The sequence below is a fragment of the Takifugu rubripes genome, chromosome 19, assembly GCF_901000725.2.
Source record: "Takifugu rubripes chromosome 19, fTakRub1.2, whole genome shotgun sequence".
Lineage (NCBI taxonomy): Eukaryota > Metazoa > Chordata > Actinopteri > Tetraodontiformes > Tetraodontidae > Takifugu > Takifugu rubripes.
The window spans coordinates 1,549,098-1,575,020 of record NC_042303.1 but is presented as its reverse complement, the minus strand read 5'-3'; the positions used below and the strand labels follow the sequence as shown (position 1 = coordinate 1,575,020).

At 44.3% G+C, this 25,923-nt stretch overlaps 1 protein-coding gene, 1 long non-coding RNA gene, 1 other non-coding gene and 1 pseudogene across 10 annotated transcripts in view; 2 read left to right on the top strand and 2 right to left on the bottom strand.

The window, feature by feature from the left end:
* LOC105418562 (WW domain-binding protein 11-like) overlaps positions 1–25,923 on the bottom strand; it is a 1,118,483-nt gene that overhangs the window by 139,236 nt on the left and 953,324 nt on the right. Inside the window, exons 8-9 of one of the 8 annotated variants that reach the window (XR_003885981.1) lie at positions 3,301–3,432; positions 2,495–2,877 (exon numbers count right to left, since the gene is read on the bottom strand). The exons of the other annotated variants lie outside the window; for them this stretch is intronic. The gene's annotated coding sequence lies outside the window, so the exon portion shown is untranslated. Of the gene's footprint in view, positions 1–2,494; positions 2,878–3,300; positions 3,433–25,923 lie in introns of those variants that run through there. 8 annotated transcript variants of the gene reach the window in all.
* On the top strand, positions 488–606 carry LOC115247061 (5S ribosomal RNA). The gene has a single exon (XR_003886156.1). It is a non-coding gene; the product is annotated as a 5S ribosomal RNA (ribosomal RNA).
* LOC115247077 (uncharacterized) lies at positions 6,045–6,153 on the bottom strand (annotated as a pseudogene).
* On the top strand, positions 21,042–23,187 carry LOC115246902 (uncharacterized). Its single transcript, XR_003886006.1, has 3 exons — positions 21,042–21,067; positions 22,358–22,525; positions 23,128–23,187. It is a non-coding gene; the product is annotated as an uncharacterized lncRNA (long non-coding RNA).

The following is a 25,923-nucleotide window of genomic DNA, read 5'->3' as shown; positions in this document are numbered from 1 at the left end:
GGTCATAAACCTCACAGACACTGCTATGCACTTTAAACATTTTTATGATCGTGAATTTTTCAAACAAATATCTTCTATTTGATAATGCCCAAAGCTGGATTCGAACTCTCCCTCTGGGGTCTCCGGGAGGTTTCAATCAGGTTGTCTGTTACAGCAAGTGTCAACTGGCCCGCACCGGCCAGGGATCGATTCCCGGCCATGGCACATTGCTTTTAAGTTGATTTCATTTATCGGAGTTGAATCTTGTTTGATTTTTTTGAAGGCGTTTCACCTCTCATCCAAGAGCCGATCTAGGCAGATTTGATGATATGACGCTCATAGGCTATATAGCCTTTTCTTTTTGGGTTGGAATGGATTGGAGGCTTCTCCAACATTGAGGTTTGGACTGTGACAAAGCAAAATGGACAACCTCCACCAGAATAAGTGTTTTAAGAAAATAAGTTTGAGTTTATTAACTTCAAAAGGCCATTTTCTTGCACCTGCTCTGGCTTACGGCCATACCACCCTGAGAACGCCCGATCTCGTCAGATCTCGGAAGCTAAGCAGGGTCGGGCCTGGTTAGTACTTGGATGGGAGACCGCCTGGGAATACCAGGTGCTGTAAGCTTTTTGCACTCCTCCACTTTACGTCCATCAGTAACTCACCTGTACCTGGACATTCTTCATACATTCATGTTTAAATGGTGTTTAAACACTTGTAATGGTTTTAAACACTCATCAAAGTCAGTGTTTTCAGATTCTGTGATTTCATACTGGACAGAATGTGAATGAGTTACATCTACAAATCCTCTTTACTTAAACAGAAGTTTCTACATCCAAAACACTCCTGATTAACTCAAATAAAAGCCTAACAAACTCAGTACCAACATGAGATAAAAAAGATGCAAACAGACATATTGCTCAGTGCTTTTTAATAGAAGAAATCAGAATTATGAGCATCAATTATGTATGTGTGTTAAAAAAAAAACACTGGAACATTCAAACATGGGAACAGAACCTGGATTTTAAAAAAAAGACCCTAAACAAACTAAAGAAAAAAATCCCCTAAAGCAGCAATTGAAGAGTTAATTTTGTTCAGCTTCTTTTGTAAAGACTGAAAACCAAATATCCATAGCGCTCCGTTCACAGCCTTGCATATCTCAGCTTTAGTGGACGGCGAGTCCCAGCTGATTGGGGCTCTTGTTCTGGGTAGGGGGGGCTAAGGTCTGGGGGTGGGGCACGCTTCCCTGGGGGCATCATCAAGACCTGTGCATACGTCAGTTTGGAGCCCACCTGAAAAGTCAGAGAACCAGGATTTAGTTTCCACCATGAGCATCTTTGCAACAGGTCTGCTATAACCTGGGGTATTTGTCCTGTCGGGGGTCTTAAACCCGATAAATGTTGATGTGTCTATGACCAATCAGGACATTCACTTTATGAATGAGTAACATGAATGGACACAATTAAATCAAGCATCAAATTAAGCATCAAAAACAACTCAACACCCAAAACTTACTTGCTGTCCTGGCGGATGAGCTGGTTGGTGGTCAGCCTTGGTCTTTGAACTCTGCTCCAGACCCCTGAAGAGGAACAGGTCTCAGGTGTTACCAAGTGCTCCACAAGTGAAATAAAGTGTGAGCGAGGGTGGGGGCCATAAACTTACCGATTCAACATTGGCCCACAATTCTGAGCCTTGGAGGGCTGGAGCTCCAACACTGGCCCTGGGGTGTCCACACCGCCCCCCCTCTGGGGGAACCCAGCCTGGGGTGTGCCCTGGGACCACACCGTTGCCTTCGGCTGGTCCCCGCTGTTGCCCCCTTCAGCCATCACCCGCCGCTCAGGACAGACGGAGTCAATCTTGGAAGATGGAGTAGGAGCATCTCCACCAGCACCAGGGGGCAAAGTTTGAGTGCCAACATCCTGACACTCAGGTCTCGGGGTGCCCAGGTCTTCGAGTGTTTTATAAAAGCAAATTGAGACTGAGGGACCATCGCCCTCTTCTCGGCTTGGGATTTTCCTTACACGGGAATTCACAGGAAGCCACGGACGTTGGAGCGCCGCATTGTCCTGCCAGTCGATCTCAGATTTGGTGAATCCACGGTGAGTTTGTTGAACGATATGTGGCGAGGATCCCGTGGTCAGACGCACATTGACCTCGCTCAATCGAGACAGTTCAGGAGGAGGTGGTAATAAACCAGTTTCTGGTTCAGGAAGTGGTGGTAATAAACCAGTGTCTGGTTCAAGAGGAGGTGGTAATAAACTGGTTTCTGTTTCAGGAGGTGGTGGTAATAAACCAGCTTCTGGTTCAAGAGGAGGTGATAATAAACCAGTGTCTGGTTCAGGAGGTGGTGGTAATAAACCAGCTTCTGGTTCAGGAGGTGGTGGTAATAAACCAGTGTCTGGTTCAGGAGGTGGTGGTAATAAACCAGCTTCTGGTTCAGGAGGTGGTGGTAATAAACCAGTGTCTGGTTCAAGAGGTGGTGGTAATAAACTGGTTTCTGGTTCAGGAGGTGGTGGTAATAAACCAGTTTCTGGTTCAGGAGGAGGTGGTAATAAACTGTTTTTCAGAACCGTGGATGGACCAGGCTCATCTGTTGCACACTGGACTGGTTTGGACGGTTTTGACCCATCGAGAGTGTTTTCCTCTCCGCCTGTGCTCAGTCTGGGCAGCGCCACACGGGGATGTGATTCCAGGGGTTCCTCACATGTGTCACTGCCGTCTCCTTTAACCTCCTCATCCAAGCATGCATGCTGGGTTCCTGCGGAGGTGTGCTGCCTCAGCTCCACCGTCTTCGTGCTCCGTCTAACGAAGGGTGGGAGTTCTGACAGACTGCTGTCACTGTCGCTGTCGCTCCACTCGTCAGAAGAAGTACTACAGGAACAGCCCATCTTCTGCAGCCTGAAGCAGAAACAACAAAAAGCCACTGCCATGACCACACACACTCTAACACTCATGAACAGATCCATTCACTGCTCCCGCCTCATGGAGAAAGAGGAAAGTCCCGCCTCGCCCCCTCCCCAGCCCAGACTAGCACAGGTGAGGGGCTCACGCCCCCCCCAGTCATCAGGGCGTGAGCAAGGCCCAGTTAGGCTACAGTTTGAGAGGGGCCGGCTACACAAGCCCCGCCCCCACCTGCTTCGCTGTGACTTGCATCAAACCAGCCTAACCCTCATGTGCACGAGCCCCGCGCACGAGTCTGCACTGACACGAAGAAGCGCAACCACATTAGCAGAATTGGACTCATATGGAAAACATTTAGACTTTGGTAGAGCTGCCAGCAGAGCTCAACTTGATCCCAACCATCAACTCCCAGTTACTGACCTTTGGACCTTTAACGCGTGTGCACGTCAGTATGGAGATTGTCTCTCTTGGAGGGTGATGCTTGGTGGAAGGATCGAAGAATGAGGCGGCAGATCTGATGGTGGTTTCAGCTCAACCTTTAACGGGTAATGTCTGGAGGTGCAGCAGCAACACTTTAATATGAAGATTTTTTACTTTGAATCAAAGCTTACAACCCAAAATGGCCTTTTATCTGTGATGACCTCACAAAAAAAATCTCATGCGAAGTATTTAAAGCTGGTGTGCTTCGCATTAAAGCCAAAAACGTAACTGTATGAGTGGGTTAAATTGCTGCATATATGACGTACTGTAAATCTTGTTCTGAGAATAATTAAATATTGTGATTTTACCCCACCGTGTCCCAAATTATTACCCAAATATTTTGCTATGATTCTTCTACAATGGCGATGCAACCGTTAAGCATTAAATTGAATGTTAAACAACGGGCAGGGGTAGCAATTCTCGTTGCTCCCCGGCTCAGTGCCTGTATATTGGAGTTTTCCCTGGTGGATGAGAGGGTAGCCTCCTTTCGCCTTCGGGTGGGGGGACGGATCCTGACTGTTGTTTGTGCCATGGTCCAAACAGCAATTCAGCGTATCCACCCTTTTTGGAGTCCTTAGAGGAAGTGCTGGAGGGTGCTCCTTCTGGGGGCTCCCTCGTCCTCCTAGGTGACTTCAATGCTCACGTTGACAGCGACAGTGTGACGTGGAGAGGTGTGATTGGGAGGAACGGTCCCCCTGATCTGAACCTGAGTGGTGTTTTGTTATTGGACTTCTGTGCTCATCTCAGATTGTCCATAACAAACACCTTGTTCAGGCATAAAGGCGTCCACATGTGCACTTGGCACCAGAACGCCTGAGGCTGCAGATCGATGATCGACCTTATGGTCGTGTCATCGGATTTGCAGCCGCATGTTCTGGACACTCGGGTGAAGAGAGGGGCGGAGCTGTCAACTGATCACCACCTGGTGGTGAGTTGGCTCTGTTGGTGGGGAAGGATGTCGGACAGACCTGGCCGACCCAAACATATTGAGCTGGTCAGTCAGCCAGTCAGCCAGCCAGTCAGCCAGTCAGCCAGCCAGTCAATCCGTCAGCCAGCCAGCCACCCGCCTGATTCGGCTGTCTGTCAGACCTCCAGTCTGCCACTGGGTAAAGCTGCCTTTAATCTGCAGTCTAGAAGAATTCAGAGGGATTCAAATGTGCCAGGATGAAGAAAATCTCCCCTCTGAATGTGTTGTGCAGATGAAGCTGAAGGCAGCGATCTTCATCATGTGGAGGGGACAAATGATCATCCAGTTGATGAATCTGGAGAGGCCAGCGGTAAGTCAGAAGCCTCAGAGAGAAAAGTGTCTCTCAGCTCTATTTGCTGCTCATCAGCAGGGGCAGTAGAAGAGGACCAAGTCCGACAGTTTCCAGGGGACGCACATTTACTTTCTTTTCTCTTTTCATCTGGAGAATGTCCATATATTTGACACAGACAGTCTTTAAATCAGATGATCTCCTGAGTCACAGACAAGAACACAACAGCATGATTAAAGGTTTAATCAGAAGCATTTAGAAGCACCTGACTGACGGGTGATACCCTTTTCTTCAGAACTCTGTCTGCCAGTATGTGGATGAAGGTTTTCTCTCCATGACAGCTGCCAAAGGTTGGACTTTACTTTTGTCTTTCAGTTTATTATGTTCATCTGTTTTGTTCACTCTAACATGAATATTTGATGCTCTTCCAAACTTCATGTAATCCAGCAGCTGAGTTGTCATGACAACAGATTACAACACAGCTGAAACAAGTCTTCGATCATCATCATCATCATCACCAGCAGCAGTTTGATGCCTTCTACCAGTGAATCTATCAAGCTTTACTTCTGTTGTTGCCATGGTGATTTTGAAGCTGATGATTTGTTTGATTGACAGCTATAAATAAACAGTTGCATCATCTTCTGGTCTTCATTTGATCATATACTAGCAGATTCAAAAATAAAGAACAAATGCTGGATCCTGATGGTCAACGCATGGACCCAGGCTCATTTGGAGGACTCAGACAGGAGCTGAATGTGACCTGGCAAAAGGGTTAGCAAAAGTGGCTATTGTGTCCTTCAGTCCAGATGGGTGATGCAGTGAGTCAGTCTTTCAAATGAACCCAAGCCCATGTTTTGGTTGAGGGTTAGTTAATAAATTGGAGTGATATATTGTTGCCACGAGGAATATGATCATTAATATGGGCAGGAGGGTTAGGACGCAATACGTTAGCCAACGGAAGCTCCACTCGCCCAACTAAATGCTGGTTCACCTGTCTTTGTATTGATCCAGGAACCATAAGGAGATCATTGGATAAAGACCAATGAGGATTCAGGAAAGGAAGGTCAATGAATAACATTTGTCTCATTCTTGATTAACTGATTATAGTTATTACACATAAGTGATTCAATTTTTCAATTCAATTCAATCTTTATTTATATGGCACTTTTCATACACTGGGATAAAAACAACAAAGAGAAACAAGAAAATCAAGAAAAAGGACACACACACAGATACACACACACACACACACACACGCGCGCGCGCGCGCACATACACACACACTCATAAAATATTAAATCTCAAACGATGTACAATAGTGCAACATTAAATCTCAATGTTAGAAGTACTTAAGAAGTGAATTACATCTGGCTGGATAATTATCAGGAACACTGGCGGCCTCTGCTGACCCAGTGGAAGAGTGCAAAAAGCTTACAGCTCCTGGTATTCCCAGGCGGTCTCCCATCCAAGTACTAACCAGGCCCGACCCTGCTTAGCTTCCGAGATCGGGCGTTCTCAGGGTGGTATGGCCGTAAGCGAGAGCAGGTACAAGAAAATGGCCTTTTGAAGTTAATACACTCAAACTTATTTTCTTGAAACACTTATTCAGGTGGAGGTTGTCCATTTTGTTTTGTCACAGTCCAAACCTCAATGTTGGAGCAGCCTCCAATCCATTCCCCCCAAAAAGAAAAGGCTATATAGCCTATGAGCGTCATATCATCAAATCTGCGTAGATCGGCTCTTGGATGAGAGGTGAAACGCCTTCAAAAAAATCAAACAAGATTCAACTCCGATAAATGAAATCAACTTAAAAGCAATGTGCCATGGCCGGGAGCTAAACGGCCCTAAACCGTTTCCCATTCATTTTCAATGGTAGTGCTAAACCACTACGGACGCAATATATTTCCGGCCGCTATCATCCCGTGGCGCTGTTCTGCCGTTTCTATGAAGAGCGGCTCCTCTCCGGAGGATCGGCCATTCTTGGGTCATTCTTTGGTAAACTTCGCTGAAGGTAAGTTTGGGCTTGATTTCCTACTAAATTAATGAGGAAACTTTTCGTAATTGTGCATAGGCTGTGGTCAATTTTGTCCTAAATTAGCAAGGAACGTGTTATAATTGGCCCTAAATTATAATGTACTGTATTTGTCATGCTATAATATACTCATATCTTGTCAAGCTAGTTTTTCATAAATTAAATTACACGATAGTGATGAATGAACTTGTTCATATTTTATATTCAAGTAACCGATTTACTTGTCGTGGCACTGAAATCTCGGTATTATTATTATTATTATTATTACTATAATTATTGTTAGTAGTAATATTAGTAGTGGTAGTATTACATTTTATTACATCAAATGTGTGTTTTTGTTTCCAATGTCTTTGAGAGGGGATGCACACACACACACACACAGAGCTTTACACATGGTACCACACTTTATCTTTTACTGGCCTAAGATTCCTTTGATCACATTTATCAGGTGTGATTTGAAAAAATGGGTGGAACTGTTTTATCAGTGTCTAATAAAAATGAGAAAATTAATAGACATTTTTCCTTTATGTCAGCTCAACATGCAGAAGCAATTCGCCTTTTTCCCTGGGAAACTTCGGGTCGTGTTCCACAAGGGGCCTCTTGGGTTTCTCCTCCAGGAGCCATCTGATGAAGCCAAACGGGTGAGTTCCACTCCTCAGGACAAGTCTGCGGCCATGAGGGAGGACCTCGTACGGCAGAACGCTTTGGCCGTCATCCGACAAAGAGGGGGGGATCCCTCAGATAAGATGGAGGTGCTGGGAGACTATGTCCTGCAGTTTGGTAAATATAAAGGGAAGTCATTCAGATGGCTTTTGCAGAATGACGTAGGATACACCGTGTATCTGATCAAGAACGTGCAGAGCAAGGAGGCAGCAGGTCTCTGTATGGCTGACAGCCACAGTAAGGACAGCCTCCAGTCATTTGTGAGTTATGCCCTCAGTTTCCAAGAAATCCAGGCTCTCCTCACTTATGAGGCCGGAAGAGGGGATGGAGTGACTGCCTCATCTGAAGACGACCAGTTGGTTGGATTTGGATGCCTGACTTTAGAGGATCGTCGGTTCGCTCCGAGCACAAGAACAAACATTTTTAACCTCAGTCCAAGAACATCTGACCTGAAATGATCAAAAACCTTCAGCGTAAAAAGATGGTGGAGAGAAAGCTGCTGGGAGGTTCTCAGAAGAGAAGTGGCATTAAAGCCAGCTGGAAGAGTCCAGCCTGCTTCCTGCTCCTCCAAACAGGCGTCTCCACACCAACACTGAGGAACACGGGCTTCTGTTCTTCCTTCTTCTCTTCTGACTATTGTGTGTTTGATGAATGCAGCATCCACTCACTGCCCCCCCCCCCCTCATTTACACTGCTCCTGGTTTCACAATGCTCCTCAGACAGATGCAACCAGAGACACTGATGCCGTCAGACAATAAACCTGAGTGTTGTTGTGTCCGGTTATTAACATGTTCCATGCTTTTCCTTCTGCAACAGTTCATCACACCTGCTCAGGGAAACCTCGGTGTAAAGGAGGTGAAGCTGTGCCTCAGTGACTCTACTTTGCTGTTTTAGAAACTAACAGTTATTAGATGAATATACAGTGTGCACGTACGCGCACACGTGTGTATAAACACTTCATACACGCGTGTGTGTTCAGATACTTTTTAGTATTTTGCAGATACGTGTCTGTATATAAACCAGATCCTCCTGTAATAAAGAACGAAAGGCTGACTGTTGTCACGTGACCTGTCTCCGTCTGTGTCCGATGATGGAACCTGCCTGGAACATCTGGTCCACAGAAAAAGCAAAACAGCTCACACAACTGGTCCAGTTTAGACCCAAGAATGACAATAAATAATGAAAATGTGTGACGCAGTAGAACAATGGACGAACTTTCTATTGGTCATTGACAGTTTCACTCATTTTCATCAGAATTCATCAGAAATATTTAAACCAACAAACTACACACAGAACCGCAAAGTTTAGAGCTTAAAGGGAGCGACAGGTGAAGATTTAAAGCTCAACGCAGCTGAAGAAGTTCCAAAAAAGAGAAATATCATGTGGTGCTTTACCGCCACCCGGTGGACACGCGTGGAACTGCAGACAATAGTTAAACGCGCTCCGACACATTCTGACCTCTGCTGCTCCTCCTGGACTCCAGGGCTGCAGAAATATGCTGCTTTTACAAGTCTTTAAAATCTGTCAAGCATCATAAATCTTATTTATTTAACCAGGTTGAATAATGGCGGAGAATGGTGTCCGAAAAGCGTCTTTATTTTAAAGTGAACAAGAACAGTTCGGTCCGCGTTCACAGAGAGGCGGAGAGACCTCGAGAGAGTCCAAAACAAGTCCGCGAGGGAAACTCTCAAAAATAGTCAAGCCACAGAAGTCAGGGTTTGGCGATGAAAACCCTCCGCCGCTGGCAGACGGGAGTTCTGTCCTTAAATCTAACGGGAGATTGAAGAGAGACCGCAGGTGCGTGTGTCTGCGGGGCCACTGTGGCTGATGAGCGGCTCCTCCACGCCCCCTGCAGGTAGACACCAGCAACAACGGTCCCAGAAACTGGGAACCCAACAAACCAGTTTTTCAAAGTATTCCTTTCAGACTAAGCAGGAAGACTGAAGACCGACAAGGTGAGTGGAAACGAAGAGCATTATTGAAAAGAATTGACAGTTGTGTTTGGAGATAAAATCAAAATTTGAATCAATGAGACTTCATATTTAGTTTTAGCACAAAATATCGTTCTACATTATAAATGAATAGGTCTTATTTAACTTTCTTATAGTCTGGCTTTAGTTATAGTTGAATAGTCTTTCTAAGTGAAGTTTAGTTTATTTTTCTGCTCTTTGCTACTGATTCTAAAAGAACTTTAAACCCTCCCAGAATGCTTTAATGGTAGTAATATATACGCCATAAATCTGTTGATTAGGTTTTAAAAGTGAAAGTGAAACTATTCTCTTCAGACGAAGCAGGAAGAGCGACATTTTGTGACAGGTGAAAAGCTCATAAAGTTATTAGAGTTGTTCAACAGTCCAGGTTACAGCTGGATATTTTGGTATTATTTAAGACAATAAACTTTAAAAATAATTAAATAAATCCACACAGGATCACAGGACACCAACAGGATTTTGGGTTCATGTTGCACGTTTTCTCACAGTAGTTTATTGTTCTATGTTGTGGAACCACTGTGAAAGAAATGCAGGAGTGGGTGTCATTTCTTTCATCTATTTTAAATAGAGCAGTGATCTTTGAGGACTTGGATCATAGAAATAATTGAAGAGGGGAACAAATGAGGGAAGTTAAAAAGTCCTGACTAGTATGTTTATGTAGCACCAGATAATTTAGTGGCTGAGCTGAAGACAGTCCTTTCACCATGTTGGCCTGTGGAAAACCAGTGTTGTGGGCCCGATGGACCAGCGTCCCCGTCGTTGCCGGACCACCGTTGGCCACCAGTTGGGTTTTGGGATCAAAGTGGGGGCGTTTCCTGTATCCGGTTCTCCTCACGGATCCATGACTACAACATGTTGCTGCAAGTGCAGAGACGTTTGCTCTGGAAAGAACTTTAGAGCACATTCAGTGCTGCAGGATGAGGGGCTGGAAAAGGTGCCAGTTATTTTCTCACTGCAGGGAACAGTTAAAAAAAGCAGCTTAAACTCTGAAAACATGAAAATGATACAGAGACATCATTGATTTATTGATTCAGTTGTTATCCAGAATGGATTAGAAATGTTCCTGTTTGATAAAAATGCAGTGAATTGGGATTATTGAACTCCAACCTCTACAGATTATTTACCTTCATCACAGTCTCATCACTATTTCTGATGTTTCCTCAGGATGGACGAGGACAGAGCAGAGTCCACAGTGCCCAGCTGGGTGTCCCTGAAGAGTGACCAGTCCAAAGGTGTTATAGTAACCTTCAGAAGTTCAGAGGAAATGTAAGAAAACTAAAGCGTGATGATGTGTTTGTGTGGCAGCTGTTAGTCACATTAACAGCAGCAGGTTGTGAGTTTATTATTGGAGATGTTTAACACTTAAACCTCAGACAGTCATATAGTTACAGACTTAATGTGAATATTGTTGATTAGAAACAAGAATCAGGTTTAAACTGAAAGATGAATTCAGACATAAATGCTGGAACAATATTGAGTCTTGATCAGGTTCTTTCATCCTATAAATCAAAGGACTAATAGAGATGTGTTTCATAGTGAGAGGGGGGAGCACATCCTATCAAACTGGGACCAGGCAGCTCCACCAGGAGAGTCCTCTTGTTCACAATCTGGAAGCAGATCTGGAGATGCTGAAATGAAGCCCAAACAAAGTAAAGTTGTTCGATATGAGATTTAATTTGTGATGTCATGAATTTGTAGTTGTGTTGATGATTTATTATAGATGGAAATCATTGGTTTACTTATGTTCAGGAAGTGATCTGCAGGAGGTGATAGAAGGTCATAAGATGAGTCTGAAGAGAAGATGTGAACATGTGACTGAAGGAACTCATGAAGCAGGAAGTGGAACCCTGCTGAACAAGATCTACACTGAGCTCTACATCACTGAGGGACAAAGTGAGGAGGTGGACACACAACATGAGGTGAGACAGCTTGAGAGAACCTCCAAGAAGAACATCCAGGACACTCCAATCAAGTGCCAGGACATCTTCAAAGTCTTATCTGAGCAACAGAGACACATCAGAGTGGTTCTGACCAACGGTGTCGCCGGCGTTGGAAAAACCTTCTCAGTGCAGAAGTTCAGTCTGGACTGGGCAGAAGGTTTGGAGAACCAAGACATCAGTCTGGTGCTTCCGCTCTCATGCAGGGAGCTGAACTTGATCAGAGATGAGCCGCACAGTCTTCTCTCACTGCTTCATGTTTTCCATCCAACATTATGGAAGATCAGAGCAGAGACTGTCTGGAAACTTCTGTTCATCTTTGATGGCCTGGATGAAAGCAGATTTTCACTGCATTTCAACAAGCATCAGCTCATCTCTGATGTCACACAAGTATCGTCCGTTGAGGTGCTCCTGGTGAACCTCATCCAGGGGAACCTGCTTCCCTCAGCTCTCATCTGGATCACCTCCAGACCTGCAGCAGCCCATCAGATTCCTCCCTCGTGTGTTGACAGGATCACAGAAGTACGAGGCTTCACTGACTCCCAGAAGGAGGAGTACTTCAGGAGGAGGTTCAGTGATGAAGATCTGTCCAAGAGAATCATCTCACACATCAAGGCCTCCAGGAGCCTCCACATCATGTGTCTGATCCCAGTTTTCTGCTGGATCACTGCTATAGTTCTGGAGGACATGATGACCAGAGACCAGAGAGGAGAGCTGCCCAAAACCCTGACTGACCTCTACTCACACTTCCTGATGGTTCAGATGAAGAGGAAGAAGCAGAAGTATGGAGGAAAGCAGAGACCAGAGGAACTGACTGAGGCTGATAAAGAACTCCTTCTGAAGTTGGGTCGGCTGGCGTTTGAACATCTGGAGAAAGGAAACATCATGTTCTACTCAAAAGACCTGAAGCGATGTGGACTGGACGTCTCCGAGGTGTCGGTGTACTCAGGAGTTTGTACAGAGATCTTCAAGAGAGAGAGTGTGATCTTCCAGAAATCAGTCTACTGCTTTGTTCATCTGAGCATTCAGGAGTTTCTGGCTGCCGTCTACATGTTCCACTGTTACACCAGGAAAGACAGAGTGGTTATAAATCAGTTCCTAAAATATTCTAAACCAAACCGCTTTTCCAGGTTTGCTGGGTTGTTTACAAATAATGATCCAGTCACATCTCTTGATGACTTCCTCAGGAGAGCACTAATGAAATCTCTCAAAAGTGAAAATGGCCACCTGGACTTGTTTGTTCGCTTCCTTCATGGTCTCTCTCTGGAGTCCAATCAGAGGATCTTGGGTGGACTGTTGGATCAGATGGACAGCCACCCAGGAACCATCCAGAAGGTCCTCAACAACCTGAAGGAGGTGAACAGTGATGGAATCTCCCCAGACAGAAGCATCAACATCTTCCACTGTCTGATGGAGATGAAGGATCAGTCAGTCCATCAGGAGATCCAAGAGTTCCTGAAGTCAAAGAGGAAATCAGAGAGGGAACTGTCAGAGATCCACTGTTCAGCTCTGGCCTACCTGCTGCAGATGTCAGAGGAGGTTCTGGATGAGCTGAACCTGCACCAGTACAAAACCTCAGAGGAGGGACGACGTCGCCTGATTCCAGCTGTGAGGAACTGCAGGAAGGTCGTGTAAGTAAAGATTTCTGGGGCCGGACATCGGTGTTTAAATCAAGCGAGTGGATCATGTCAGGTAGCAATACCCCCTCCAGTGGTCATTCCTTCAATCCTTTATCTCCACTGCAGCGTCCATAAATTAAAAAAAACAACAATTCATCCAGAAATGTTCAACACTGGCTGGATATAAGTTCAAAGGTCAATCCAGACAAACCAACATAAGGCAGGAATAATAGGAGCCACAAGTTAACTGAATATCATGAAATGACTGTCATGTCATTAAATAACTTTTGTTTGTTTGTGTACATCGTATTCAAACGACAGAAAAACACATTTTAACTAATGACACGTGACTATTTTGCTTCATTTGTTCAACGTAAAAACAGCCGGCCTCGTTGGTTTAAATGGGTGTTTTAGGTCTTTGTGGCGGTTCCGTTTGGAGCCTTTATGTGACCCACAAAGTTGTTTGAGCCTTTCCACACCCGTTAGGTGGCAACTTCATCACTAGCAACAAAAGGTGCAGTGAAAATGATTTGAAGGGAAACAGGCAGATATAACAGAAGCTGAGGGCAATCGATGCAACCAGAGACTCTGATGTCATCGATCGGATCGCTGAATTAAGACTTGACGCACCATCGTACAAATTGGATGAAATGCAAAATATCCAAAGAGCCGATAGACAGATAAAAAGATGCACGTTTCTTTAAACCATTTGCTATAATCATTTTAAATATTGAGTAATTATGAGCTGTTCTAAAATAAGACAAATGTTGAGAAAAATTCAGTTGCATTTCAGATCTGATGGTCGTTCAAACTGTTGCTCTACGGTGTTGAATTTAGCTTTTCCAGGAAATGAGCTACATTTGTGTTGAGGTAGATTCTCAGATAAGTTGATTAGAAATCCCAAAGTTTGACTCACTATTTTTGTTTTATACACAACAGACTGTCTGGTCGTTTTCTTTCAACGAGTCATTGGGAAGTTGTGGCCTCAGCAATGACGTCAAACCCTTCTCATCTACGGGAGCTGGACTTAAGCATGAACCAAAACCTGACAGATGCCGGAGTAAAGTTACTGTCTTCTGCAATGATGCATCCAAACTGCAGACTGGAGACACTCAGGTCAGGAGGCCTCTGTTGGTCTTTTCTAAATTTCTTTACATTTTCTGCTTTTCTCTTCATTTTCAGATTTAGAAATGTGTTTTTATTTGCCCCATTTATTCCTTTTCCAGGCTAAAGGACTGCAGGTTATCAGAGATCAGCTGTGACTCTCTGGCCTCGGCGCTGAGGTCCAATCCCTCCCATCTGAGGGTTCTGGACCTGAGTCAGAACCAGCTGAAGGATCCAGGAGTGAAGCTGCTCTGTGGTGCTCTCCAGGATCCTCTCTGTGAGCTGGAGACTCTCAGGTCAGTCAGAGATGAGCCAGTACTTTCCCAGGTGTAACTAGTTAGACAATAAATGTTTACATGTTTGATCTTTGTTATAAACGTAGTGTTACAGTTCTCAGAAAAAAGACCACACAGGACAGATTTGCAGTATTAAATTGGTTGTGGAAATCTGTCCCATGTGAGGATGGTCATCAATGACTAGAAAGGAAGTATCAGTTAGATTTGTCTTGTTTTATTTTAGGCTGGCCACAAAACCGCCCAAACATTCAGACCAATCAAAAATGGTTCTTCCTGTCTTTTAAAGATCAGAAGGAAAACTAGAAAACCCAAAAAGAAAGCTGCTGCAGTGTGCCATGCCCCTTCTCTACTGAGAAAAGCCATCCCAAAAAAGAGAAAAGCCCAAGTGTGAAGTGAGCCCCCTGTTAAACCTTGGTACCGAAAGCCTGCAGTCATTCTCATCTTAGGTGGCTTCATTCCAGCCAGAAGCCCAAACCTGCCTCCCTCTTAAAGGGGCAGCAGGTCAGTCCAACCACAGAAACCTTCATGAAGATCTGAAGCTTTCAGCATCCACAATTGTTGCACCTCACTTCCATTGGAGTCCAAATCAGAAGTCAACAAGTTGATTCTACACCGATTCTACACAATGCAACCATTTTAAAAAGGTTTCCATCCATAAGTTTTCACACATTTTTATATAAATCTGTTTGTTCATCGCCTCCTTCTGTTGTAATGGTCATTAAAGAAAATGACCTTATTGGAGTTTTTCTCCTCACAAATATGACTTTCTATGAACGATGCAATAAATGCAGCTTGCAATCTAAGACAATATGGAAGTATGTGTATATAATAGTAGTGGAAGTAGCTCATAAAATAATACATTTGCTCTTCTCATCGAATCTTTCGATGTTATTAAAGAAAAACCTGCTCTTAGTCAACAACATCTAAGACATCAACCACAAATCCTAATTTTATACAATCTAATATAAAACAGTAGAGAAGACTCTTTCTGCAGAGACACTGTGGCAGGAATGCAGAAGTATCACCTGCTCAACTTGGAAGGTGGAGCAGAAACCACCAGCTGAGAAGGTCCTCAGCGAGAGGAAGTGGTGGAGAACCATGAAACTTGCTAAGCTCCACCTCAGCTCCAGAGACGGGCTGAGCTGGAGCTGTGGCACCAGGTATCGCCCAGAAGAGCCTCCAACAAACAAGCTCTTCTCTTGGGAGGAGAGGGCTTTGAATCTCAGCTCAGTGTGCTTGTCTCTAGTAGGTGGCAGCTGCACCTTTTCCTGAGCTCCTTGTTGATGCCCTGAGGGGAATTGATGCTCCTGCAATGTTTTCTGGCAGCATTGAGCTTGCAGTGGGGCAATCAAACACACTGTGGGGGGGGGTCTCTTTCCTTCTCTCATCTGGAGAACAAGTGACACCAGCTGTCAATCATTGTTGGAGAAATGTGCAGTCAGGGCAACGATGCGTCCAGACTATAGCCACCCTTCCAGCATCCAGCAGTGTCTAAAACCTTTGATTTGGTTTCACCAGAGAGTGTAGGGATTGCAGGGTCGCTGCAGCATCGCCCACAAGCTGTCAGGAGTGGGTCGCTTTGTCCCAACTCCTGACAAGAGTTGAGTGCTATTGAGAAATGTGGTCTCACAAACTTGGAAGGTATTTTGACCTACACACACTTCACATATGGTGTAGATCTTGTCCAACCGCCCTGAAAGAACCCAAAATAGGAACATACGGCAGATAAGCCGGTGCAGGACCAGAGGTTTGTTGCTTGTAAGCTGTGTTTTGCTCTGGTACATGTTGATTTTTATTTGTCTTCTCTCAAAATAATTGTTATTTTAGCCTAAGTGGCTGCAGGTTATCAGAGACCAGCTGTGATTCTGTGGCCTCAGCTCTGAAGTCCAACCTTTCCCATCTGAGGGTTCTGGGCCTGAGCTACAACCCGTTGCAGGATTCAGGAGTGAAGCGGCTCTGTTCTGGACTGGAGAGTCCAAACTGTAAACTGGAGAGGCTCAGGTCAGTCTTCATTTTTCTACCTATATACCAGCTGCTAAGATGGTGAAGTGAGGCTGTTCTCAACACTGCTGTGATGCACCACATTAAAAAAATTCCTTGTAATATCGTGAATTCAGGTCTGACCCAACTAAGAACTAACGTAGGTTTAGTACTGACGCAGATAACATGCAGACCTGCACCGTATAACCTCATCCTGCATTTTTCAGATTGATTAAGTGCAGGTTATCAGAGATCAGCTGTGGCTCTCTGGCCTCGGCGCTGAGGTCCAATCCCTCCCATCTCAGAGAACTGGACCTGAGTCAGAACAATCTGCAGGATTCAGGAGTGAAGCTGCTCTGTGGTTTTCTCCACTTTCCAAACTGCCGACTGGAAACTCTGAGGTAAACACCATTCTCAAAAATGTCCATTATTCCATCCGAGGGTCCTCACACTTTCTGAGTGTGTGTGTTGTGCCCAGTTCCTTCAGGAGGGAGGGCCACACGGGGACCACTTATTCATGATAAATTGATTTAAGGACAATGAAAAAGCCGACAGATGGTAACCAAAATTAGACAAAACTAGGTGAGGGTGCCTGGTAGACACCAGCCAACGAGGAGGGAGATGGTGAGGGAGACAGGAAGTCATCTAAGACAGGTTGTGCCTTTAAAGATGAGCCACAGGTGAGATGGATCTCCATGATGAGATGGGAGGGAAAGAGGTGGGAGAACCTGGGAAGAGTGAGGGCCAGAACAATATATATTCTCCTTTGGAACAGTGCAAACCTGAGAGGTTGGAATTGTGGTAATTACATATTACTATCATTTTTTAAGTTGTAACTGAATTAAATATTTACAGATCATGCCTCTGATTAACCTTTCAGATGAATACTGGTTTCACTTATAACCTTATAAAAGTTTCCCTTCTTTATTTAGATTAGAGCGCTGCAGGTTATCAGAGATCAGCTGTGGCTCTCTGGCCTCGGCGCTGAGGTCCAATCCCTCCCATCTCAGAGATCTGGACCTGAGTCAGAACCAGCTGAAGGATCCAGGAGTGAAGCTGCTCTGTGGTTTTCTCCACTTTCCAAACTGCCGACTGGAAACTCTGAGGTAAACACCATTCTCAAAAATGTCCATTATTCCATCCGAGGGTCCTCACACTTTCTGAGTGTGTGTGTTGTGCCCAGTTCCTTCAGGAGGGGGGGCCACACGGGGACCACTTATTCATGATAAATTGATTTAAGGACAATGAAAAAGCCGACAGATGGTAACCAAAATTAGACAAAACTAGGTGAGGGTGCCTGGTAGACACCAGCCAACGAGGAGGGAGATGGTGAGGGAGACAGGAAGTCATCTAAGACAGGTTGTGCCTTTAAAGATGAGCCACAGGTGAGATGGATCTCCATGATGAGATGGGAGGGAAAGAGGTGGGAGAACCTGGGAAGAGTGAGGGCCAGAACAATATATATTCTCCTCTGGAACAGTGCAAACCTGAGAGGTTGGAATTGTGGTAATTACATATTACTATCATTTTTTAACCTGTAACTAAATTAAATATTTACAGATCATGCCTTTGATTAACCTTTCAGATGAATACTGGTTTCACTTATAACCTTATAAAAGTTTCCCTTCTTTATTTAGATTAAGGAACTGCAGTTTATCAGAGATCAGCTGTGACTCTCTGGCCTCGGCGCTGAGGTCCAATCCCTCCCATCTCAGAGAACTGGACCTGAGTTGGAACCAGCTGAAGGATTCAGGAGTGAAGCGGCTCTGTTCTGGACTGGAGAGTCCAAACTGTGAACTGGAGAGGCTCAGGTCAGTCTTCATTTTTCTACCTATATACCAGCTGCTAAGATGGTGAAGTGAGGCTGTTCTCAACACTGCTGTGATGCACCACATTAAAAAAATTCCTTGTAATATCGTGAATTCAGGTCTGACCCAACTAAGAACTAACGTAGGTTTAGTACTGACGCAGATAACATGCAGACCTGCACCGTATAACCTCATCCTGCATTTTTCAGATTAGAGTGCTGCAGTTTATCAGAGATCAGCTGTGGCTCTCTGGCCTCGGCACTGAGGTCCAATCCCTCCCATCTCAGAGAACTGGACCTGAGTCACAACCAGCTGCAGGATTCAGGAGTGAAGCTGCTCTGTGGTTTTCTCCACTTTCCAAACTGCCGACTGGAAACTCTGAGGTAAACACCATTCTCAAAAATGTCCATTATTCCATCCGAGGGTCCTCACACTTTCTGAGTGTGTGTGTTGTGCCCAGTTCCTTCAGGAGGGAGGGCCACACGGGGACCACTTATTCATGATAAATTGATTTAAGGACAATGAAAAAGCCCACAGATGGTAACCAAAATTAGACAAAACTAGGTGAGGGTGCCTGGTAGACACCAGCCAACGAGGAGGGAGATGGTGAGGGAGACAGGAAGTCATCTAAGACAGGTTGTGCCTTTAAAGATGAGCCACAGGTGAGATGGATCTCCATGATGAGATGGGAGGGAAAGAGGTGGGAGAACCTGGGAAGAGTGAGGGCCAGAACAATATATATTCTCCTTTGGAACAGTGTAAACCTGAGAGGTTGGAATTGTGGTAATTACATATTACTATCATTTTTTAACCTGTAACTAAATTAAATATTTACAGATCATGCCTTTGATTAACCTTTCAGATTAATACCGGTTTCACTTATAACCTTATAAAAGTTTCCCTTCTTTATTTAGATTATGGGACTGCAACTTATCAGAGATCAGCTGTGGCTCTCTGGCCTCGGCGCTGAGGTCCAATCCCTCCCATCTGAGGGTTCTGGACCTCAGCATCAACAATCTGCAGGATTCAGGAGTGAAGCTGCTGTCTGCTCTCGTAGAGAATCCACACTATGGGCTGGAGACATTGAGACAGTAGCTGGTAGAAGCCAGTCAACTCCCGCTCATCTGCTGCATCACTCACTGGCCACTGGTGAAGAACATCTGTGGAAACATCTGCCGTCTACTCCCTCCATAGATGAAAAATTCAGTTTTTAAAAAGTGCTGGTGGACTTTCAGGAGATCAGTCGATGGTCGACAAAGCAGAAGCAGCTTCGCCTTGAAGTTAAATTAGTTCCTGGTATCACACAATGCATCTTTATAAAGTTCTAAACGGCTCCTCGGCCACTCTTAGAAGCATGAAAACATTCTCTTAATTGTCTCTTCAAATGCCCGTATTATACGTTACTATTTTACATCATGCCTTCAGAATCTTTAGGGTTTAGTATTTCCTGTCTCTGTGACATGGAGCATTGGAATATTTCAGCTGCAGCCAGCAAAAACCCATCAGAATGATGGCTATCGGTGGGAACCGCAGGTCATTTGACTTTAGTCAGTCTGTTCAATGTTATAGGATTTATTGCAATCTAATAAAAACTATGAATAAATGTGGGAAATAGGAAATAAAAAGGAGCAAAATGACCAAATAAATCTCCCATGAATACTGTAAATTTAAAGATGAGAACCTGCTGCACTGTGCCGTGCCCCTTCTCTACTGAGAAAAGCCCAAGTGTGTCCTTCAGTCACCTCAGACATTCGGCCAGCTTTTAATACCTTTGTTCAAGCCCAGAACGCCCTGGATTATTCCCACTGAAGATGGAAAAGCAGGTGGAAAACATGAGTTATTGTTAGCTGTACTGGTGTATGACTATAGCGCATTACTGGACCACTATAAACTTGTTGTTTGTTGTTTTTTCTTTCTTTGTGGAGATTAACACGTTAAAAATAAATTGCACTGGTTCAGCAGTTGATCTTGTTTTCTTATTTGACCTGTACGACACAATTTCACAAAGCTAAACATACATTTTTACAGAATAGTTTTATCCTTCCTCTCCTCTACCTGTCCTCCCCCTTCTCCTCCTCTCTCCCTACCCACCCCCCCATCAGCAGGAGGCCCCCCCCCCCCCCCCCCATATGAGCCTGGTCCTGCTCAAGGTTTCTTCCTGTTAAAGGGGAGATTTTCCTGTTGATTGTTAGGGATCAGGCCCTGGGATTCTGCATAGCACCAAGTTTGACTACAACAGACATTACAAATAAAGATGATTTGATTTGATTTGAAAATCAAAGAACTGCGCCTGAAAATGAAGCAGAAGCAATAAAAACCCAACACCAGCGAAGCTTTCGAAGAATCTCAGATATTGATGAAAAATTCTGGAAATCATGATGGAGAGATATTTTTCTCATGGCTCAAATTCCACAGCTATTAAGTGATTAAATGGATTTAATGGTGATATTCTGGAGTCCACAATTTCAGGTGAAGTTACACTGGGGAACAATTTGAAAATATCCTGTTGAAATTATTCTAAATTATTCTGATTAAAAATAAAATTGGCACGCTGATTCCAAAATTACAGTCATTTTCCCCCCAGCCCGTCAAGTTTTGAAAGCTTCTCCTCCAGATCAGCAAATTTCCCCGAATGAGCTGTAGTCAGACTGGCCAGCTGATGACAACTGGATCAGCTCCGTTGGTGCAGTCACCATTAAGAGGTGTGTGCAGCCCCCAAAAGGTCAGAACTGTCATCCTATAGGGACACTTTGAACCAGAGGGGATCCTATAGATCAAAAAGTTGACACAGTTTGATTCCGCACCCAAAAAGAACATCTGTCAGACGAACTCCAGTTGTTTCCCAGTATTTCAGTTAAAACGTGGACCAAATTGTTCTGAAGAGAGGCGCTTGTGCTGGATATGACGCGATCCAACCACAAACACGTGACGTGTAGAGGAAGAAGAAGCGAAAGTGAAAGTTCTCAACTTCGGGCTCCATCTTGAGTGACCGAGCCCTGATGGAAAACCTCTAATATTCAGGTAGCATTTGGTTCTTTCACTGCTGTCGTCTCGAATCAATGTTCCGCTGCGAGATGCGGCTTAATAAGCTGCGTGTGCGCAATGAGCGTGCGCGTGTTTCGGACGCACATTGCGGCTGGTCGACGGGAATGTTGTGACGGATGATCAAACTTTGTAGCGTGTTTCCTCTAACTGCGTTTTCCGCTAACCCTGAGCCAACATTTTAGAGGTTGAGGAAGCACATTTTAATACTCACAATAAGTCGACAATATTATTTGCAGTTAGTGGAAAAATCCACGGAAAGAGGGACACAAACGCGACAGTTTTAGCCTCCTCTCTTTGTCCCTCCACCAGGGGGACAATCAATCCTTTATTTAAAAAAGGAGAGTATGTAAAGAGGGAGAGATCAAGGCATTCCATTTGATTGTTTTAACAACTGGGTCTTTGTGGAATATGAATTTGTTATTATGGATTTATGAAATGTGTTCTGTTTTGAATGAAGCAGTCAAGAAAACGAAACGAAACCTAAACCCATGGTGTTTTGATATTTTTGGTCCTGTACATGTGGTCAGATAAGATTAGTCTGAGCAGAATTGGGTGTTTTTTGCCCTTTGCTGTGTGTCATCTATTCTATTCAGCATGTTGGGTTGCTTGACTTCTGTTGGGTTGTGGCAACTTGATACATCACTTCTGAGATATTGACACACCTTTTTCCTGAGGCTGCCTCCAATGCTGCCAACACACCTGGCCATGGATATGGTGGGACTTCTGTGATGAGTGGGGTCAGAGGTGGTGGACAAGCTCTGCTCCAAAACAAGCTTGCTAGATATGTTTGGGATCTCCTCCGCCACAACCACCAGCTGCAACTAGTAGCTGTGCACGCCATGCAGAGTTTTGACCTCTAGGTCAGGCTACAAATGTTTTTTCCAGCACCATCATGTGTTGGTGAGAAACATGATGCGCCTGATCAAAAAAGCTGCTTGTAATCTGACAGACGAGCCATGATGAGATGTCAAGGTGCGTTGTTGAAAATGAAGATCCTCTTCTTGGAATCCTGTCTGAGATGACAGAAGATGATGCTGCATTTGACCCACTTTGATGATGTGATGACGTATTTCTGTTTAGTTTTGAATGCATTCTCATCTTATTTGTTGAATTTAATTCCAATATATATGTGGCCTGTATGATGTACAGAGTTACATCATATAATAGATTTTGATGTGAATGAGCCGACAATACGTCATTGGACAGACCTCTGCTTGTCTTCATGCTGAGAATCATGTTCTTTAATCTTCTTTTCTGTGTCAGCAGACTGTTCCTGCTTAACCGTTTAGACTCACATTTAAAACTGAGCGAATGTGTGATGGAAGAGGAAGAGAGAGCAGAGTCCACAGTGCCCAGCTGTGTGTCCCTGAAGGGCGACAGGTCCAAAGACCAACCTTTACACTTCGGTATTGGACCTCAAGGCTCACCTTTAAAGTAAGGTTTTCTGAACCACAACTCTGCCTTAGAACATTTCACAACCATACAAAACATCATTTTGTGGGTATTAGCCTCTACTATCGTGAAAAATGAAATTCATCAGCTCTTTAAAATGAAACGGTGCACAGTCCTTTCACCATGTTGGCCTGTGGAAAACCAGTGTTGTCGGGCCCGATGGACCAGCGTCCCCGTCGTTGCCGGACCACCGTTGGCCACCAGTTGGGTTTTGGGATCAAAGTGGGGGCGTTTCCTGTATCCGGTTCTCCTCACAGATCCATGACTACAACATGTTGCTGCAAGTGCAGAGACGTTTGCTCTGGAAAGAACTTTAGAGCACATTCAGTGCTGCAGGATGAGGGGCTGGAAAAGGTGCCAGTTCTTTTCTCACTGCAGGGAACAGTTAAAAAAAGCAGCTTAAACTCTGAAAACATGAAAATGATACAGAGACATCATTGATTTATTGATTCAGTTGTTATCCAGAATGGATTAGAAATGTTCCTGTTTGATAAAAATGCAGTGAATTGGGATTATTTAGCTACAACCTCTACAGATTATTTACCTTCATCACAGTCTCATCACTATTTCTGATGTTTCCTCAGGATGGACGAGGACAGAGCAGAGTCCACAGTGCCCAGCTGTGTGTCCCTGAAGAGTGACCAGTCCAAAGGTGGAATAATAAACTTCAGAAGTTCAGAGGAATTGTAAGAAAACTAAAGCGTGATGATGTGTTTGTGTGGCACCCTTTAAACTTTGGTATATGACCTCAAGGCTCACCTTTAAAGTAAGGTTTTCTGAACCACATAATTCTGCCTTAGAACATTTCACAACCATACAAAACATCATTTTGTGGGTATTAGCCTCCACTATCGTGAAAAATGAAATTCATCAGGTCCTTAAAATGAAACGGTGCACCAACATGTCAGGCGTTCGCTCCCATTAACTCCCATGTTAATTTTAGTGTGGTAAATCTTTTAAAACTGAAAATTGCTTCTGTTTTTAACTGGTCATTTCTCCTACATGGGTTAACATCATCTCACAAAAATTCCTAGGCATATATTTTAAAGTTTCCCAACAATATCCATCATTGCAGAGTGCTACAGCTCTCCATTTAGATACGGATGGGTAAGACATGGCAGGTCTGTGCAGCTTGTTCTGCCACACTGTTCCACCACATGTCATGAAAATTCATTAAAAAGTCTATTTATAAGGCTCCTGGTTCTAATAAACCCATAGACAACAATATCAGTCATTTCTAAATGGTTGAAATAAGCTTTTGAATACGCGTGACCTCTGTGCTATTTAATGATCAGTTTCAGAGACCAGACTACTGTATTTGGAGCATAAATGGAGAACTTTTGTTCTATTCTATGAGTTTATATTCCTGATTTGGCACTTTTATTTTTAACATAAATTCACAATGAGGAAAAGCCACTAAACACTTAAATCAAATACACTTTTCTCCAACTAAACGAGCTTGTTAGAACGTAAATAACTTTATATTTTTTGCTCAGTGTTCATTCAATCTTCAACTGTCAGAGCAAACTGAAAGTAGAAGTGAACGCAGCCTTTCTTAGGCGTTGCTAACGCCCAGTAGACATGTATAACCACTATTCCCATTTTTGACAGGTGTCAGAAACGGTCTGCTTCCATTGGAGATTCCTCCTGTCCCGAGGGTGAAAAGAAACGGAGAACTGAACTGCAGACCGCCGACCTGAACAACAGCGTCTCACGTAAGCTCGTACATTTGTATTTATAAGATACTTTTGGGTCGGAATAAAGGAACAACTTGTGTATTTACAATGTGCAAGAGAAGATCCAGAGAGCACTTGTTTGGTTCCACTGGAACCCCTGGACCCTCTGAAGTCCTTCCTAAATACTTAGACAGTATTTAGCAACATTTAGTCATTTAGTTCTGGAAAGTGTTAAAGAGTTGAAGGCAGGTGACCTTTACAGGACAATGGGTCTGCTGAGTATGATGTGTTTGGAGAAGGTTTGATGTGTTTTTCTAAATATCATCCAGCTTTTACCAGCTGTTTAGTCCAAGCAAACTCTTGGAAGACATGGAAATGGTTGTTATAGACTAAATTACATTGAAACCCAATGAAATAAAAGAATAGGTGTACATAAGAAGACATAACATTTCAAACTGACAGTGAGATGGGTCATTACCCGACTGTTGCTTCTATCATTCAAACATGACAGAATATTTTCCAGTTGAGGACATCTGTGTTACTGCTGTAGATGACAATTGTAAAAGGATTTAAAAGATTGTTTGTTTCAGAGGGTGGTGAACTGCAGGAGGTGATAGAAGGTCATAAGATGAGTCTGAAGAGAAGATGTGAACATGTGACTGAAGGAACTCATGAAGCAGGAAGTGGAACCCTGCTGAACAAGATCTACACTGAGCTCTACATCACTGAGGGACAAAGTGAGGAGGTGGACACACAACATGAGGTGAGACAGCTTGAGAGAACCTCCAAGAAGAACATCCAGGACACTCCAATCAAGTGCCAGGACATCTTCAAAGTCTTATCGGAGCAACAGAGACACATCAGAGTGGTTCTGACCAACGGTGTCGCCGGCGTTGGAAAAACCTTCTCAGTGCAGAAGTTCAGTCTGGACTGGGCAGAAGGTTTGGAGAACCAAGACATCAGTCTGGTGCTTCCGCTCTCATGCAGGGAGCTGAACTTGATCAGAGATGAGCAGCACAGTCTTCTCTCACTGCTTCATGTTTTCCATCCAACATTACAGAAGATCAGAGCAGACTGTCTGGAAACTTCTGTTCATCTTTGATGGCCTGGATGAAAGCAGATTTTCACTGGGTTTCAACAACCATCAGCTCATCTCTGATGTCACACAAGTATCGTCCGTTGACGTGCTCCTGGTGAACCTCATCCAGGGGAACCTGCTTCCCTCAGCTCTCATCTGGATCACCTCCAGACCTGCAGCAGCCCATCAGATTCCTCCCTCGTGTGTTGACAGGATCACAGAAGTACGAGGCTTCACTGACTCCCAGAAGGAGGAGTACTTCAGGAGGAGGTTCAGTGATGAAGATCTGTCCAAGAGAATCATCTCACACATCAAGGCCTCCAGGAGCCTCCACATCATGTGTCTGATCCCAGTTTTCTGCTGGATCACTGCTATAGTTCTGGAGGACATGATGACCAGAGACCAGAGAGGAGAGCTGCCCCAAACCCTGACTGACCTCTACTCACACTTCCTGATGGTTCAGATAAAGAGGAAGAAGCAGAAGTATGGAGGAAAGCAGAGACCAGAGGAGCTGACTGAGGCTGACAAAGAACTCCTTCTGAAGTTGGGTCAGCTGGCGTTTGAACATCTGGAGAAAGGAAACATCATGTTCTACTCAGAAGACCTGGAGCGATGTGGACTGGACG